Consider the following 16,209-nt stretch of genomic DNA (forward strand, 5'->3'; position numbering starts at 1 on the left):
AACCTCCTGAGTCTATACCTCACCCTCCAACCGTGCCCCTGCCCAATGGGTCCACCCAAGCCTTTGCTGCCAGGTCCTCCCACTCTAGCCCCTTTGGGACTCACAAGGCTCCCAGTTCTCAAGTCAACCACTTATCCGGCTTCCCCAATCCATGATACCCACCTCCGGGAGGGTCTGGGTCTGGTACCACTTCTTGAGAATCAACAGCAGCTTGGGAAACCATACTCCATTTTCCTCTGTCCCAAACATAGTATGTGACCACGTCTCAGACCCCAAAAAGAACAGTGGAACACACCTAAACGTGCACTCTCATACCTCCAGCTCCTCTCTGGTTTCCAACGACCCTATGAAAAAGGGCAGACTTTGCCCCTCCCCTTCCTGTCTGACAGAACATTCCCCTTCATCATATCCTCTTTCTTCCGGAGGTGTGTCCTGCCTTTGCCACCAGAGTGGAAAGGGTTCAGGAAACAGAAACCAGCTTATCGTGAGGAAGCACAGGCCAGGAATCGTTCAAAAACATTTTATCTGTTACAAGGGGGAAAGAAGTCTCTAGGACAACGATTTGCCTCAGCTGGGAGAAGCTAGGACCTGGTGGAAGAGACCGCCCTTCACTGAGGGGGCTGGGTGCTCAGGTCGCTGCACAGGGCTCGCCCGGCCCTTACCAGCAGAGGTAGGAGGAACCTGGGTCAGGAAGGACCCAGGTATGAGAGGTCTGCATCCCTATGCCGGATCCGGCTCATTAGATTGGCAGGGAATGTTACAGTCAATGGAGTGGACTAATTCTGGCCTTTGCCACTGATTCACTCTTTGGCTTTGTCAAGCTTTATTGGGTAAGTATCTGTTTTTCCCTCTATAAAATACAGCTGATAGGGGCGCCTGGGTGGCTCAGTCCGTTAAGCGTGGCCTTCGGCTCAGGTATGATCTAAGGGTCCTGGGATCCAGCCTGGTGTGGGGCTCCCTGCTGAGTGGGGAGTCTGCTTCTCCCTCTCCCTCTGCCACTCCCCCTGCTTGTGCTCTCTGTCTCTCTCTCAAATAAATAAATAAAATCTTAAAAAAAAAGGGGCTGATAATAAATAAAACCTACCTCGCAAGGTTTTTTCAAGTGTGAAAAAGAGATGATATTGAATGTCACTTGGTGAACTCAGAAATGTAGGGATAAAAGATTCTTAATTCTTCAATACCCCCAGATAGTAATAGGGTAGTGACTAAAAATAAATGCTTCTTTTCTCATTGGCATTCTTTAATAGAGTAAAAAATGTAAGTTGGTTTTTTTTCTTCATGAAATCAATATAACTATTTTCATATTGAAAGAGAAAAATGTGGGGGTGCCTGTCTGGCTCATTCGTAGAGCATGCAACTTGATCTCAGGGCTGTCAGTTCCAGCCTCACTTTGGGTACAGAGATGACTTAAAAGCAAAATCTTTAAAAAAAAGAGAGAGAGAGAGAGAGAAATGTGTCAGGTGAACATTTTTATTCTTTGAGATCTGGCTCTTAATGCAGTCAAGTCTGCTAATTACTGCTCAAAGCTCATCTTGCTCGACACTCATTCTAACAACAAGATTAGTTTAGAATCATTAGGTAAAATTCTGCCCCAAAATTTGAATTGAGATTTGATTAGAGTTTTGTTAAACCTGGTTGTTAGAATACTGAGCCTTCTCATTCAGGAAGATGGTAGTTTGATTCACTTACTCAAATTATTATTTTTGTCTGAATACTTTTTTTTTAAAGATTTTATTTATTTGACAGAGAGAGAGAGAGACATGAGAGAGAGAGAGAACACAAGCAGGGGGAGTGGGAGAGGGAGAAGCAGGCTTCCCGCTGAGCAGGGAGCCTGACATGGGGCTTGATCCCAGGACCCTGGGATCATGACCTGAGTTGAAGGCAGATGCTTAAGGACTGATACACCCAGGCGCCCCTCTGAGTATATTTTGGAGTTTTCTTCATAGAGTCTAGTGTATTTTTTGTTAAGAATTTTATAAGTTTTTTTCATACTATAAAAGAGACTTCTCTGCATCATATTTTAGCTGTTTATAAATGATATAAAGGAAAGTTACTGTGCTCCTAAAAATTTGTCCTATAGTTGCCATAATAAAAATAGCAATAATAAATGATAAAATTATACTAGTATTGAACAGTTGCCAAATGGCAGGCACTATGCTGTGTGTTTATATGTATTTTCCTGTTGAATCTTCACAGTAGCCTTATCATTACTTACCATTATTATCCTAATTTATAAATGAAAAAATTGAAGTTCAGTGAGATGAAGTAACATGCCCAGGGTCACCCAGTTCATTACTGAGCACATAATTAGTTCCCTTAGGTTTTCTAGATGCACAATCATATCATTTATACAAAATGAGAATTTTGTCTACTCCTTTCCAAGAGTTCTGTCTCCTGCTTTTGTTTCATACTGCACTGAACTGGTCATAATTATAGTAAAACGTTAAATATCATCTCTTAAATGTTCCTGAAGCCTCATACACTGAGTGGACATGAGTATGTATGATGCTAGTCAGCTGCAGTAATGATAACAAGAATCCCTGACACTTACGGCACACCAAGACAATCTGAGTCTAGAATTGATGCTCTCAACCCTGTTACTAATTCAGGAACTACTCTTGCCTGTTCTAGCATGTTCCGTGCCACTCTAGCATGATCCTCATGCTTCAGCCTTTTTTTCTACCATCTCCCCCCAGTTTCCTGGCTTTGTAGCCAGGCTTTATCTCCAAGTCTAGCCCCAGTTGGACTGGTGATCCTGTTTACCCTGGGATCTTATTTGGTACTTTCTTGTACCAAAATGGTCTTCCAATAATGGTCTCTTGGCTCTACCAATGAAATTAAATAAAGAGGTGGCCCATCTCTGCATCTTCTTTAGGCCTCAAGACCCCATCTTATTTAAGCCCACAGTTTCCTTTTACCAACATACACGATCAAAGTCTCTTCCAACTTCCCTTTAAAATATCTTTGAAAACAACAACAAAAAAGAGGAATTAGCAAGATCATTTTGTTAATTAAAAACTCACCATACCTAATGTCAGGAAGAATAAAGAGAAGTGATACTCTTCTACTCTACACTTCCATATTCTTTCTAAAGGGCAACTTGACAGTGCATGGTAAAAAAAAAAAAAAAAAAATAGAATTTTACATATTCCTTGACCAAGAAATCACACTTGTTGGAATTTATCCCAAGTCATCATGGATGAACACAAATATATTTCTATAAAAGTCTTTATTTCAGTATTATTTATGATGGTTAAAAATTTGTAGAATCTAGATGTCCAACAATGAATGGTTTGTTAAGTAAATTATACTACATCCAGAGGAATATTTCATAACATGGGAAAGTTCACAATATACACTGTTATGTGCAAAAAGTATAACACTACTCAACATATAGAGTATAATCCTGTTTTTGTTATATAAAGATATATTCATTTTTCTATAACTATGTGACTATAAATATCTATTGTCTATATATTTATGTATCACTATAGAAATCACTACAGAAAACAGAAATATATACCCCCAAATGTTAAATTTTGTAATACTTGTGTCATTGTGTAATTATGAAGAAATATGGTATATTTCTTCTTTTTGCTTACTGAATTCTGAATTTTCTACAGTTGACATACATTACATTCAGAATAGGAAAAAAAAGTTATTCTTAACAGCCATTTGTTAATTAGGTTTTGGCAAAAAGACACAAACTGTAGGGCTCAAATAAGATAGAAGGGTTCTTAAATCTCCCCAAACTATCTCAAAATGAGTGGCTCAGTGTTATGATGAAGCTGTATTCCAGTTATTCAGGAGCTAGATTTCATTCACCTCGTGCTGCTGTTATCTGGTTTTTATCCTTTCCACTTGGTAGAAGCTGGCTAACTTCTACATCCATATTCTAGCGCACTGGAGAGTCCAGGACAAGTAGATTTGTCTATAAGGAGATGACCTGGAAGCTGCACACTTCATTTCCATTCACTATGGGCTTCATCCTGGTCACATGACCACACCGGTCTACAAGGCAGGCTGTGATTTATAGCTCCCTGCCACAGAAACATGTTCCGCTAAATTTGAGGGTGAGGAATTATTACTATAATGAAGGAGGAATGAATACTAGGAATCAATTAATAAACACTTCCCCCAGATATTGTAAAGCTACAATAGTTAAAATACTGTAATACTGTGGTACAAGAATAAATAAAATAATGGAGTAGACCAGGTAAACCAGAAACAGGCTCAAATTCATTTAAGATTTAAGCATATTTTTTAAAAAAAGGTAGCTTTTCAAATTAGGATGGATGACAGAATGAATTATTCAATTGGTGATGCTGAGAACTGGATAACCATTTGGAAAAAAAAAACAAAATTAGATTAAATAACAAAATGTATTCCAGATGTCTTAAATACTTAAAGTGCTATAGGGAAAAATTGATGAAAATGGTGACCAGATTGTACTTCTGCTTTAGTTGGTTCCCCATTCCACAGATCTCTGGGCCTTATTGAGCCTAATTATCTCTTCCTTGACCTTTGGCAACCAGAACTTCAAGTCATATGCCACATGGAAGGCCATGTTTGTATTAGGTCAGAAGAGTGCTTTCCACTTTGTTTTTGTTGTTGTTGGTGGTGGTGGTTTGTTTGTATCCTTTCTTTGATTCTTTTTCCTTTATGTCCACCTTATGTGTTGCTAAATACAATACATAACACTAGTAATCCACATAATGACTTCCAGTTTCCACCTGAGACTACCCTAAGTGCATCTGATTGTATTCTCTGCATATAAAAAGAAGTCTCCAACTCAATAACAACAAAAAACTCTATTAAAAAAAAAGGGCAAATGACTAGAATAGACATTTCTCTAAAGATGATATGCAAATGGCCAAAACATATGAAAACTTGCTTAACATCACTAATCATTAGAGAATGGAAGGACACCTAGCTGGCTCAGTCAGTAGAGCACACAACTCACAATCTCAGTGTCATGAATTCAAGCCCCACATTGGGCATGGAACCTACTTAAAAAAGAAAAAAACATAGAGAATGCAACTGAAAATCACGATGAGCTATCACCTCATACCACATTCTACCCACTAATAGTAGGATAGCTAATATTAAAAATTAGAAAACAAAACAAAACAGAAAATTAAAGTATTGGTAAGGATATGGAGAAATTGGAACCCTTGCGTGCTATTAGTGGAAATGCAGCTGCTGTGGGAAACAGTATGGCGGTTCCTCAAAAAATTAATAAAAATAGAACACCATATGATCGAGCAATCCCACTTCTGAGACACATACTGTATGACTCCATTTGTATGAAGTATCTAAAGTAGACAAATTCATAGAAACAAGAAGTAGAATGGTGGCTACCAGGGGTTGGGGGAAGAGGGAAACAGGGAATTATTGTTTAATGGGTACAAAGCTTTAGTTTTGCAATGAGAAAAGAGGTCTGGAGACTGGTTGCACAATGTTAGTATACTTAACACCACTGACCTATGTATTTAAAATGGTTAAGATAGTAAATTTTTGTGTTATATGTTTTTTACAATAATTTCTAATAAAATTAATCTCATCACAGAATTTGTGGTTTCACACTGCAAGAATCAGAAATAGAGATTTCTTGTATCTGAGCCATCCAGCATGGTAGCCACCAGCCATATATGGCCATGTAGCACTTAAAAATGACTATTCCTAATTGAGATGTGCTATAACTTAATAACACACACTGAGGGCATGTCTGGCTGGCTCAGTCAAAAGAGCATGAGACTTGATCTTGGGGTTGTAAGTTCAAGCCCCATGTTGAGTGCAGAGATTGCTTAAAAATGAAATCTTAAAAAAATAAATAATAATATACACGGAGGTTCAAAGACCTAGTACAGAAAAATATTAAATATCCAATGACTTTTATACTGATTACATGTTGAATGATAATATTTTGGATATACTAGGTTAAGTAAAAATACATTTTTTAAAAGATTTATTGATTTATTGATTTTAGAGAGAGTGCGTGAGTGGGGGGAGGGGCAGATGGAGAGGGAGAGAGAGAATCTCCAGCAGACTCCCTGCTGAGCATGGAGCCCCACGCAGGGCTTGATCCCATGACCCTGAGATCATGACCAAAATCAAGAGTCAGACACTTAACTGACTGAGCCACTCAGGTGCTTCAAGTAAAAATATATTAATATATTAATTAATATAATAATATTAATAATTAATTAACCATCAATATTAATAATTATTAATATATTAATATAATATTGGTATATTGTTAAAGTTAATTTTAGGGGTGCTTGGGTGGCTCAGTCAGTTAAGCATCCAACTCTTGATTTCGGCTCAGGTCATGATCTCAGGGTCATGGGATCAAGTCTTGATTTGGGCTCTACGCACTGGGTGTGGAGACTGCTTGAGAATCTCTCTCCCTTTCCCTCTGCAACTTCCATCCTCAAAAAAAATTTTAATTTTACCTGTTTCTTTTGACTTTTACTTTTTTTTTAATGGAACTACTAGATTTGGCAGAGATTTTGAAATAATCAGACCAGGAATTTTAAATAACTATGAATAATATGTCAGGGAGTCTAATGCAGAAGATGGACAACATAACAGCTGGGTGATAAGAGCAAAGAGATGGAAACTCTAAGAATCAAAAGGAAATGTTAGAAGTCAAAACCTGTGGCAGAAATGAAGAATGCCTTTTTGGGCTCATCAATAGACTACACATGAAAAAAAAGTCTGTGAACTTGAGGATATGTGAGTAGAAACTTCCCAAACTCAAAATTAAAGAGAAGAAAAGAATGAACAAGATGGAACAGAATATCCAAGTACTGTGGGACAGTTACAAAAGGTGTAACATATAGGGACTGCAATACCTGAAGGAAAAGAAAGAAAAAAACCAGAAGAAAGACTTAAAATAATCATACCTGAGAATTTTCCAAAATTTATGAGACACAAAACCACAGATTCAGGAAGCTCAGAGAATACCATGCAGGATAAGTAACAAAAAAATGTATACATAGGGGGCGCCTGGGTGGCTCAGTTGGTTAAGTGACTGCCTTCGGCTCAGGTCATGATCCTGGAGTCCCGGGATCGAGTCCCGCATCAGGCTCCCTGCTCAGCGGGGAGCCTGCTTCTCCCTCTGACCCTCTTCCCTCTCGTGCTCTCTATCTCTCATTCTCTCTTTCTCAAATAAATAAAGAAAATCTTTTAAAAAAATGTATACATAGGCATATTATATTCAAACTGCTGAGAATCTGAGACAAGGAGCAAATTCTGAAAGAAACCAGAGATGGGAGAAAAAAACACCTTATCTATAAAGGAACAAGAATAAGAATTACATTGGCTTTTTCTTCAGAAACCATGCAAGCAAGAAGAGAGTAGAGTAAAATATTTATTTATTTATTTATTTTTGGAGTAAAATATTTAAAGCAATAAAAGAAAAAGCCAGCAACCGAGAATTCTGCATCCAATAAAATTATCTTTCAAAAGTGAAGGAGAGGAATGTCTGGGTGGCTCAGTTGCCTAAGCTGCTGCCTTCGGCTCAGGTCATGATCCCAGGGTTCTGGAACTGCGTCCCGCATCGGGCTCCCTGCTCAGCTGAGAGCCTGCTCCTCCCTCTCCCTCTGCCTGCCGCTCCCCCTGCTTGTGTGTGCTCTCTCTCTCTCTGACAAATAAATAAATAAAATCTTTAAAAAAAAAAGTGAAGGAGAAATAGTTTCTCAGATGAGCAAAAATTGAGAGAATTTTTCTCCAATAGACCTGCCTTGTAAGAAATGTTAAAAGAAGGTCTTTAGAGAGAAGGAAAATGATGAAGTTCAGAAAATCTGATCTACATAAAGAGAGTCTGAGAAATGAAGCATTGAGAAATGAAGGTAAAATAAAATAATTTATTATTTTTTTTATTCTTAACCGATCTAACAGATAAAAGTTCAGAATAATAAGAGCAATGATATATAATACAATTCTAGCTTATGGATAAGTAAATTGTATGACAACAATATCATAAGGGTTGGGAGGGAGGAATTAGAGATATCCTGTTAACACAGTACATGCACTACCCATGAAGTGGTATAATGTTATTCAAAAGTGGACTTAAATTAGTTGTAAGTGTATATTGCAAACTCTAAGGCAATGACTTAAAAAAAAAAACTTTTAAAGAAGTATAATTGATACACTAAGAGAGGAGAGAAAAAATGAATCATACAAAATGCTCAATTAAAAACAGAGAACTCAGAAAAAGAATGGAAGACCCCAAAAAACAAAACAACCCATGGACATACAAAAACAAAGAACAAGAACAGTGAGTAAAAACAGTCATAAATATGGCATATATTAATCCAGGTATATCAATAATCACTTCAAATGTGAATGGTCTAAATATAGCAATTAAAAGACAGAGCCTATCAGAGTGGATAAAAATAACAAGACCCAGCAATATGTTGTCTACAAGATTAAATATAAAGACAGATTAAAAGTAAAGAGATAGAGAAAGATATACCACGTTAACACTGACCAAGAGAAAGTGGCAGTAGCTATATTAATTTCAGACAGATTATCTCTTCCAATACCTTGGAAGGCAGTACTCATGCCAGTCAGGCTCATAGCTCTAGGAGAAGTGTTTGAGGAAAGTCAGAATGTTTATGTGTATTGATTGTTTTTTTCTGTCTTTAGCTAAGTCCTATGAGAGGAATGAGTCCAGGCAAGAGTTAGTCAGGTTTGAGAGCAGAGTGAAATGGAATACATTTCCCCTAAGGATGTTTGGTAAAACCTTTCTCATGTGCTCTTTACCAGTCAGCAGGAGCTAGCCAGATTAGTAAAGTCTGGTTGCTTTCCAACCTAAGCCAGTTGCTTCACATGGCATCAGGTTATACTTCATGATATTTTGAGTGTGGATATGAGCCATGTACCAGCCAGTGAGTAAAAGAGGAGGCTCTTCAGGCTTTCCAGACACCATGTGTGGTTGTGGTTACTTGACCAAGGAGTTGAATGGAAGGAAATATACCAGAAATAATATATTAAGAATCCACGAGACTGATCTTCAAGAACTTAGAATTCATCAACCCCTAAAGCAATCCCCAGGGCCCCCACAACTGAACCCATGTGGGAGCATACCCTTCAATACCACTTAAGATGTGGCTATGAAAGATAGTTGATTGAAGAACCTTCCAGAGGCAAAGCCGAAAACCACAGTGGGTGATGAATCGAGACTGCCTGGCAGAGCTGGGGTCTAATGGGGAAACACCCTTTATTGCCAGGGCCAGGAGCCTTTCACCTTAGCAAGCATTACACGATTGCCTTAGTTCAATGGTTGCTCTTTCCCTCTTTTTCTGAAAGAGGATTCTTATGATCCCATTCCTAATTCACCATTGTTTTTGGTGAGTGGCACAGATAATTTGTTTTTCAGAAGATGCTCACCTGAAAGAGTCACAGAGTGTCCTGATGGGGGAATGTATGTCATAGAAATCCTAGATTTTGAACTGAATGAAGTGGTCAGATGGAAATTTGTGTTGTTTCACTTGAACAGGGGACAAAGTGTGTTTTCTATGTAGGAAGAAGGCTGAGCATGTATAATTGGCTGATCAGGGGGTGGGTTGTAGCTGGGACTGTATGCATTTTCCCCTCTTCCCCTAGCAATAGAATTATCAAATTTTAGATTAGCACATGGTCATTCAGCCAAAGGCTATATTCAACTCAACCTCCTTAGCAGCTGGGTTTGACTATGTGACTTGGTTCTGGTTATTGGGATGTGAGAATTCATATATATCATATATTCTTAAGCTATTAAAAGAAATAGGCATGCCTGCCTGTTCCTTTCTCTCTCTCTAGTGTCTGAAAAGTTGATGGGGGGGGGGCGCCTGGGTGGCTCAGTCGTTGAGCGTCTGCCTTCGGCTCAGGTCATGATCCCAGGGTCCTGGGATTGAGCCCCATGTGGGGCTCTCTGCTCAGCGGGAGGCCTGCTTCTCCCTCTCCCACTCCTCCTGCTTGTGTTCCCTCTCTCGCTGTGTCTCTCTCCGTCAAATAAATAAATAAAATCTTTAAAAAAAAAAAAAAAGTTGGGCGCCTGGGTGGCTCAGTTGGTTAAGCAACTGCCTTCGGCTCAGGTCATGATCCTGGAGTCCCGGGATCGAGTCCCACATCAGGCTCCCTGCTCAGCGAGGAACCTGCTTCTCCCTCTGGCCCTCACCCCTCTCGTATACTCTCTCTCTCATTCTCGCTCTCTCAATAAATCTTAAAAAAAAAAAAGTTGATAGGTAGCAAGAGCTAAAGCAGGCATCTTAGATTATGAGAGAGCAGCCACAGGGGTACCTGGATGGCTCATTTGGTTGAGTGTCTGACTCTTAATTTTGGCTCAGGTCATGATCTCAGGGTCCTTGGATCAAGCCATGTTGGGCTTCTTGCTTAGTGGGGAGTCTGCTGGAGATTTCTCTCTATCCTTCTCCCTCTGCCCCTCCCACCACTCATGGTCTCTTGCATGCGCTTTCTCTCTCTCTCTAAAATAAATAAATACATGTCTAAAAGAAAAGAAACAAAAACAAGAGCAGCTATGGTAGAACAACAAAATAGAAGGAGTGTGACCCTCAGCACCTCAGAGCTGCCATATTAGCCCTGGAGTGCTTATATTCAGACTGACACAGAAAGAAATAAAGTTCTTTCCTATTTATTTGGGTCTTTGTTAAAGCAACTAAAGCTTATAACCTAATTAATGCAGGTTTATGATCAAGTATCATACCTTATTACATTGTAACTTTTTCTCAATTGTGATTCTTTTTATTATAAGCAGCCAATCAGTAATAATACGAAGAGTATCTGGGAGTAATAACATGTAACAGGTCTCTACTATAATCCAAGAGCTGGAAGTTTAACCAACCCTTGCAGGATCTAAAACAGGAATTAGAGAAGATATCAGGAAATGGGGTAATTCTCATCTCTGCTTCTACAGAGCAGATCTTCTCTACGTTGGTTGGCATATGACCCAATATAATTGAACTGGCCCCAGCTTTACTTCATTTCCTAACAGAGACAGAATGGGACCTCCTTTCTGATTCCAGAGGTCCCAGGATAGGGAATCTGGCCCAGCTTTGGCTAGGGTCTACTTAAATCAGTCATCCCCTAGACTGGTATTAGAGAAGAAAGTTCTCAGAAAAGTTGGTGTCAGCTTCATAGATAACCTATGGGTCTAATATATGATTAATTTATGTTTCTATCTTATGCATTATACTTTGTTATAAGGTGTAAAGAAACAGGAACTCCTATTCATTGCTAGTAGAAATGCAAATTTGCATTGTGAAGTGGAATTTGGCAACATTTAACAAAACCACACATGTTTATTTTTGACACAGCAATTGCACTTCTAGGAAGTTGTCCTCAGGATACATCTTCAATACTATGAAAATACATATGCACGAGATTGTTCACTGCAAAATTGTTTGTAACTGCAGTCTAAATGTCCAAACATAAGAAAGTAATTGAAGTATGGTGCATCTATACAATGGAGTACTATGGAAGTATAAAAAAAAAAAGTAGGAAAGTTGATCTCTATAAACTGATATGGAGTGATTTCCATATATTTATATTTCTTAGGTGAAAAAAGGAAAGTACAAAAAAATATCTAAGGTAGTTCTTAAAATGTGGTCCACAACCTGAGAGTCCCTGAGACTCTCTGTAAAATCAAAACTATTTTCCTAATACTACTTACTAAGCCATCATTTGTCTTTTTTCACTATGTTGGCATCTCACTGATGGTGCAAAGACAATGACGATAAAACTGTTGGTGCCACCACAAATCAAGTTTGTGACAAGTGCACTTACTGCAACATACTCTTGGGGGCAGGAGGGGGACAATTTCACCTTGATGAAGCAATAAAAATTGGTGATATTATTGAAACTTGACCCTAAGGACATGTCTTTTCAATATTCTGTGTGACTAAATGGGAAGTATATATGAATCACTTCTGATGCACACAGAAAATGATGGTTATCTCAAGGAAAAGTATGTCTGCTATTGTTTGAGTTACAAGCTGAACTAGCCACTTTTTCATGGAACACCATTTCTACTACAAAGAACAGATGATAGACAAACTATTGTTATTCAGACATGGGTATTTGACAATTTCTTTTTTTCTTTTTTTTTTAAAGATTTTATTTACTTATTTGAGAAAGAGAGAGAATGAGAGAGAGCACGAGAGGGAAGAGGGTCAGAGGGAGAAGCAGACTCCCTGCTGAGCAGGGAGCCCGATATGGGACTCGATCCCGGGACTCCAGGATCATGACCTGAGCCGAAGGCAGTCGCTTAACCGACTGAGCCACCCAGGCGCCCGACAATTTCTTTTTTTCTTCTCAGCTATGACTGAAGTGAGCCTATTGCTTCAAGTAAAACAACTGATAGTACATGTTACTAGTGGTAAAATTCAAACTTTCAAGTCAAAAATTAGAATTTTGGAAAAAATCCCATTTACTACTATGGGGTTTTCAGCTGATTTCAGCTTAAAGACTTTTCTGATGGGTTCAGATATGATATTAAATCAAACAATTTTCGATAGTGTACAATACAATGTATCAACATTGGGAGATCCATATACTTAAGTGAACCATAATTTTCCAAATGACCAAAACATGATGGTACAAAATCATGCCTGGTTAAAAAATACTATCAAAGTATAGGGGTGCCTGGGTGGCTCAGTTGTTAAGTGTCTGCCTTTGGCTCAGGTCATGATCCCAGGGTCCTGGGATCAAGCCCTGCATCAGGCTCCCTGCTCAGCGGGAAGCCTGCTTCTCCCTCTCCCACTCCCCCTGCTTGTGTTCCCTCTCTCACTGTGTCTCTCTCTGTCAAATAAATAAAATCTTGAAAAAAAATACTATCAAAGTATAAAGTAGATCAATAGATTTTAATGCAATAGAATTTTTAAAAGTTTGTTGATATGGCTTCAGATTGCACATGGCAACTAACTTTTAAGAAACTATCACTATTGTGTTTTAAATATCAAAGAAGATGCACAAAACCTGGAAAGACTGTTAAAATACTCTTCCCTTTTCCAAAGACACGTCTATTTGAGGCTAACTTTTCTTTACATGCTACTACCAAAACAATATATTGCAGGAGATCACTTGAAGAAGCAGAAACAGAATCCAGCTGTGTTCTATTAAGGCAGACATTAAAGAGATTTGCAAAAAATATAAAACATTGCCATCTTCTTTCTATTTTTTTTATTTGAGAAAGTGGAGTCATTTTTCACAAAACTATAATATGCTTACATTTCAGGAGTTTATTATTGTTAATTTTAATTGAACTAGTAAATAAATGTTTTTACAATTTCTCGGTTTTAATTTCTAATACAGTAAATATAATGAATCTCACCCACATAAACAAAAGCTCTTTGCTTCTTCAGTAATTTTTTTTTAAAGATTTTATTTATTTGAGAGAGAGAGAATGAGAGATAGAGAGCACAAGAGGGAAGAGGGTCAGAGGGAGAAGCAGACTCCCTGCTGAGCAGGGAGCCCGACGCAGGACTCGATCCCGGGACTCCAGGATCATGACCTGAGCCGAAGGCAGTCGCCCAACCAACCGAGCCACCCAGGCGCCCCACTTCTTCAGTAATTTTTAATAGTGTGAAGAGACCCGGAGATTACAAAGTTTGAGAATTGGTGATCTATAGTGTACTATCATGTAATAAAGAAATATACATATATTGACTTATTTTTCTGCAAAAAGAAACAGAGAAAGGAGACACTAGAAACTAATAATCTTGGTTACCTAGAGAGGTTACCTACATGGTGGGAGGAACCTACAGGACTGACCCTTCTTTAGGTAAACCTTACACTTAGTATTGACTTTGGAACCATGCTACTGTTTTTTTGTTTGTTTGTTTGGGTTTTTTTAAGATTTCATTTATTTATTTTGACAGAAAGAGCATGAGCAAGGGGAGTGGCAGAGGGAGAAGGAGAAGCAGACTCCCCCCTGAGTAGGGAGCCTGATGTAGGACTTGATCCCAGGGTGTTGGGATCATGACCTGAGCTGAAGGCAGACGTTTAACTGACTGAGCCACCCAGGTGCCCCTATGCTACTGTTTTAAATATAAAAAAAATAATGACAAAATCAAAAGAATGTGGGGCAACCATAAAATAAAAAATTTAAAAATAAACCTAAATGTATTTCAAAAGAATAACAGTCATATTGAAGAGGGTAGAATAAAGAACTAACTGAAGTAACTTTTGAAGATAGTATTTTGACCTTATACCCTCAGACTAAAGAAAAAAAATATTGAATTATAATAGTAGGTTTGTTCTTTGCAGAGGTATGGTTGATCTATTCTAGAATTGAACATGTGCTAATTGCTTGAGAGTAAGGGGACACAGGTTTCTCCCCGTCAGAGAAGAAAGTTACAACTATGAAAACCAGGAAGACTGAAATGAGTCTTGTGTTGGATTGAAACCATGAATTCATGGTTTTCAGCATACAGATACAGGTGTGTGTGTGTGTGTGTGTGTGTGTGTGTGTGTGTGTGTATGCACATGCCCACCTCTGCCCCCTCTGATAGGTCCTAAAAGTAATGATACTCCAGTAGTTATAAGCACACCTAGAGCCCAACCAAGTCTTGATTTTTAAATACCTTCTCTACGGAAAATAACCAGCATTCCTTGGAGAAATAATTGATTCCAGGGCTGGGACAGGGAAAAATCAGTATGAGTCTGGAATATTTTCCCATACCAGAAAATAGAAAGTCCTCAAAAAATGACAGAGTCAAGTCAAAAGGATATGGGACTCAGTTTGAGGAACTCCCACTGGCCAAATGTGAGACAATTTGAGCATCAAAATAAATAATAGTGATCAGTTATAGCTCACTGGATAGAAGGATTCCACAAATCTATACTGATATAAACAAGCAAACAAACAAATGGGGAAGGAAAAGCTCTTAGTAGAATGCCAACAATAGTAGATGCCAACAAATAAATGCAAAAGAAATGGTGTTAGAAAGTGGTAAATATGGGGGCGCCCAGGGGGCTCAGTCGGGTAGGCATTTGCCTTCAGCTCAGGTCATGATCCCAGGGTCCTGGAATCAAGTCCTGCATCGGGCTCCCTGCTCAGCAGGAAGTCTGCTTCTCCCTCTCCCTCTGCCTCTGCCTCTCCCCCTGCTTGTGCTCTGTCTCTCTTTCAGATGAATAAGTAATATCTTAAAAAAAAAGGTAAATATTATAGTCATATTTGATTCAAGCTAGAATCACAATGGATTGGACACCACCGTAACCAAGTAATTAAAGTTAATATTACCAGTAAGGGGACAAGTCAACGCTGAAATCAAGTGCCACCTAATACAATGTACTGAGAAGGGCATAATGTCACTTTTGTGATCTGTCAAAAATGCACAGCCGCAACCTAATTATGAAGAAACATGAGACAATGCCAGAGTGAGTGTGCTGCTCTAAAATGACAAAGACCGTCTGTTCCAGATGAAAGGAGACTGAAGAGATACACTGACTAAATACAGCTTGTGATTCTAGATTGGGTCTTAGCCTAGAAATTTTTGCTTTCTTATGAAAAACATTATTTGACATTATTTGACAACTAGCAAAATATGAATCTGGTCCATATTTGGGGTAATAGCATTATGTCAATGTTAGTTTCCTAAATTTTTTTTAAAGACCCACTTAGAGAGAGAGAGAGAGAGAGCTTGAGCAGGAGGGAAGGGCAGAGGGAGAGAGAATCCTCAAGCAGATTCCCCGCTGAGTGCAGAGCCTGACAGAGTGCTCGATCCCAGGACCCCGAGATCACAACTGGAGTCAGAACCAAGAGGCGGCCACCCAACTGAGCCACCCAGATGCCCCGTTAGTTTCCTAATTTTGATCATTGTATTATGTAAGGGGATGTCATTGTTCTTAGGAAATAAAACACAAGTATTTGGAGCTCAAGGGGCAGCATATCTGCAATTTATTCTTAACCAATTCAAGAAAAAAGGGACATATCTGTGGATTGAGTGTGTGTGTGTGTGTGTGTGTGTGTGTGTGTGTGTGTTTAAAATAATGAACCAAACCTGAAGAATCTGGGTGGTGAAGAGTATGTGGGAGTTCTTTGTACTATTCTTACCACTTTTTTATAAAGTCAAAAGTATGTTAAAATAAAAAATCACAAAACAAAAGTAAATGAGAAAGTAAGGAAATTCAGACACATGTTCTAACATGGATGGACCTTAAAGACGTTATGCTATGTGGAATAAGCCAGCCTCAAAAGCA

The 16,209-nt window shown here is 38.7% G+C and overlaps 2 long non-coding RNA genes across 6 annotated transcripts in view; one reads left to right on the forward strand and one right to left on the reverse strand.

Annotated features, from left to right (window-relative positions):
• The window catches only part of LOC114200317 (uncharacterized), a 68,029-nt gene extending 67,701 nt beyond the window's left edge, over window positions 1–328 (reverse strand). For all 5 annotated transcript variants that reach the window (XR_015766972.1, XR_015766971.1, XR_003607438.2 and 2 more), the window contains exon 1: window positions 163–328. This is a non-coding gene — a long non-coding RNA (uncharacterized LOC114200317). The remainder of the gene's footprint in view (window positions 1–162) is intronic.
• Window positions 329–457: 129 nt separating this feature from the next.
• Window positions 458–16,209, forward strand: part of LOC114200316 (uncharacterized) — a 28,598-nt gene continuing 12,846 nt past the window's right edge. The window contains exon 1 of the long non-coding RNA XR_003607437.2: window positions 458–830. This is a non-coding gene — a long non-coding RNA (uncharacterized LOC114200316). The remainder of the gene's footprint in view (window positions 831–16,209) is intronic.

The sequence above is a fragment of the Eumetopias jubatus genome, unplaced genomic scaffold (genome assembly GCF_037043125.1).
Source record: "Eumetopias jubatus isolate StellerSeaLion01/CBP00866 unplaced genomic scaffold, mEumJub1_p1.0 scaffold_16, whole genome shotgun sequence".
NCBI classification, from domain to species: Eukaryota; Metazoa; Chordata; class Mammalia; order Carnivora; family Otariidae; genus Eumetopias; species Eumetopias jubatus.